The sequence below is a fragment of the Octopus sinensis genome, unplaced genomic scaffold (genome assembly GCF_006345805.1).
Source record: "Octopus sinensis unplaced genomic scaffold, ASM634580v1 Contig16505, whole genome shotgun sequence".
Taxonomy (NCBI): Eukaryota; Metazoa; Mollusca; class Cephalopoda; order Octopoda; family Octopodidae; genus Octopus; species Octopus sinensis.
The window spans coordinates 17,501-20,000 of NW_021834392.1; positions in this window are offsets into that span (position 1 = coordinate 17,501).

The following is a 2,500-nucleotide window of genomic DNA, read 5'->3' on the forward strand; positions in this document are numbered from 1 at the left end:
AAAGCCACTCACCTGATGGCGTGCGATACATACCTAGCCCTGGATCTTATTTATTAATATTATACTTATGTTATTGATTAATATGGAAACTCAACACTATTACTAATGTAGAAAAATAATTTTTGTGATTTGCGACTGAAAGCTGTTATTTTCATCTTTTTGATTTTATAAATTTATACTTATACATATCTATCTATCTATCTATCTATCTATCTATCTATCTATCTATCTATATCTATCTTTTGTTGAAGGGAAGCGTTCGGATGGTTAGGCGATCCATTTGCTGTCAACACCCGCTAATTGGAGGGCTAGGCATGCCGTGGTTGATGATGTGCAGACATGCGCTGAGACTGCGTCATCTCCGGCACTTCATAGACGACGGTGAACAGGTGTGGTCACAGTTTGTGCGGCACGTTTTCCCGCAGCTCGTCCCTCTGGCAGAACTGCAGTCGTGGATCAAACAGAGACCGAAGCTAGGCGAATGGCACCGCGAATGTCGCGTTGCTCTCAAGCAACTCTGCCGTCTTCACTTGTGCGACTTCATTACAATAAAGCGTTCTATAGAGGATTAGTGGAGGGGAGGTGCGACAACATTCTCGGGCAGAATCTGGACGAGGAACACCTGACCCGCCTGTTTAGGGCATCTTTCAGGCCGGGACCTATGGACATTCACCAAAGATCCCTGGCCTGGCAGTGCTATCGAGAAGCATTACCCGTTCGGGATAAAATCTACAGGCACGGTTCGACACACATCGGACCGACTTGCCCGAGATGCGGTCAGCGCGACGAAACCATTCTTCAGGTACTCGTGCAATGTCCAACCATTTCGGACCTGTGGGCTTATGCCGAACGGCTGCTGTCACGTGTGGGACGAGTCCGCCTGTCGGCCGAGTCTATTGTGTAAGCAGATCTGCCACCTTCCTTCAACCGGGAAGGCAAGGCAGTCTTCAACATACTGGTGGACATGGTGAAAGAATGTGTGTGGTGGACCCGAGCGAAAGGTTTAGAGACAAACACCTACCTCTCTGGCCAATCGTTCATCAACTTATTCAAGTACCACTTGAAAAGGAAGGTGAGAATAGAGAGGCAGGTTTTGTCTCGTGAAAATTTCAATAAAAGGTGGGTGAATGTAGAAAAGATGGTTCGTGCGAATGACGAAACCACTTTAAGCTTGATCCTGTAAATCGGAAAGAGAGAGAGAGGAGAGCACTTTGCTCTCATGTGTTTATTCCTCCCCTGCCTAAGGTTACCGTGGTCTTTTCCGTTGGCTTTTCTTTCCACTCATAAACCTAATCTTGCTTTTTGCACTTTTAAAATTTTTTCTGTGATCCATGATCTCTTTAGATTCATTTCTTTCTTACGATCATTTTTGATCGGAATTTTATTCCCTCTCCTTTTCTTTTCTATTTTCGTAAAGAAAAGCTCTACATTGTATTTTGTGCCCTCTGTGTTCGGCCCTGTGTGGCTAGTAAACTTATCTATCTATATCTATCTATCTATCTATCTATCTATCTATCTATCTATCTATCTATCTATCTATCTATCTATCTATCTATCTATATCTATCTATCTATCTATCTATCTATCTATCTATCTATCTATCTATCTATCTTTCTATCTATATATCTATCTATCTATCTATCTATCTATCTATCTATCTATCTATCTATCTATCTATCTATCTATCTATTTATCCATCATTTGTGCATCCCCTCTTTAAATCCAATGATAGAAGACAACCATAAGAAATTGTAACACAATATACACCAAGAAATTTTGAGAAAAGAAGAAGAAGAAGAAAAATAGGAAAAAGAGGTGGAGGAAGAAGAAGAGGAAGATTAAGAAGGGAAAGAAGAGGAGGAGGAGGTGAAGGAACAAGAAAAGGAAGAAGAAGAAGAAGAAGAAGAAGAAGAAAAATAGGAAAAAGAGGTGGAGGAAGAAGAAGAAGAATAATAAGAAGGGAAAGAAGAGGAGGAGGAGGTGAAGGAAGAAGGAGGAGAAGAAGAAGAAGAAGAAGAAGAAAAAGAAGAAGAAAAAGAAGAAAAAGAAGAAGAAGAATAAGAAGAAAAAGAAGAAGAAGAAGTGTAGGTTGAGAAAAATGTACACAATTCCGCTAATGTCAGGTCAATATATTTGCACTGATGTTTTTCATTTCATTTCATGCAATAGTAATACCAACCGTTACAATCTTCGTGTACCAATCATGGCACTAAAATTTACCATAACGACAATAACAACTAGAAATGCTAAGAAGAAAAAAAATAACAAAATAAAAAAAAAAAAGCTGTAATGCTAAAGACGGCAGCGGCGGCGGCGACGGCGACGGCAGTTGTGGTGGTGAAACGGGAGAGGTGTAGAGCAAAACGAAAATGAAAAAGCGAAAACGAAAGTGAAACTAGAAGAGGTTAAAGCATATAAAGAGGAAAAGAAAAAAAAATCATAAATCGTTATTTCAACATGGACAAACGAAAAGTGTTTATGATTTTTAAAGATTTACTCT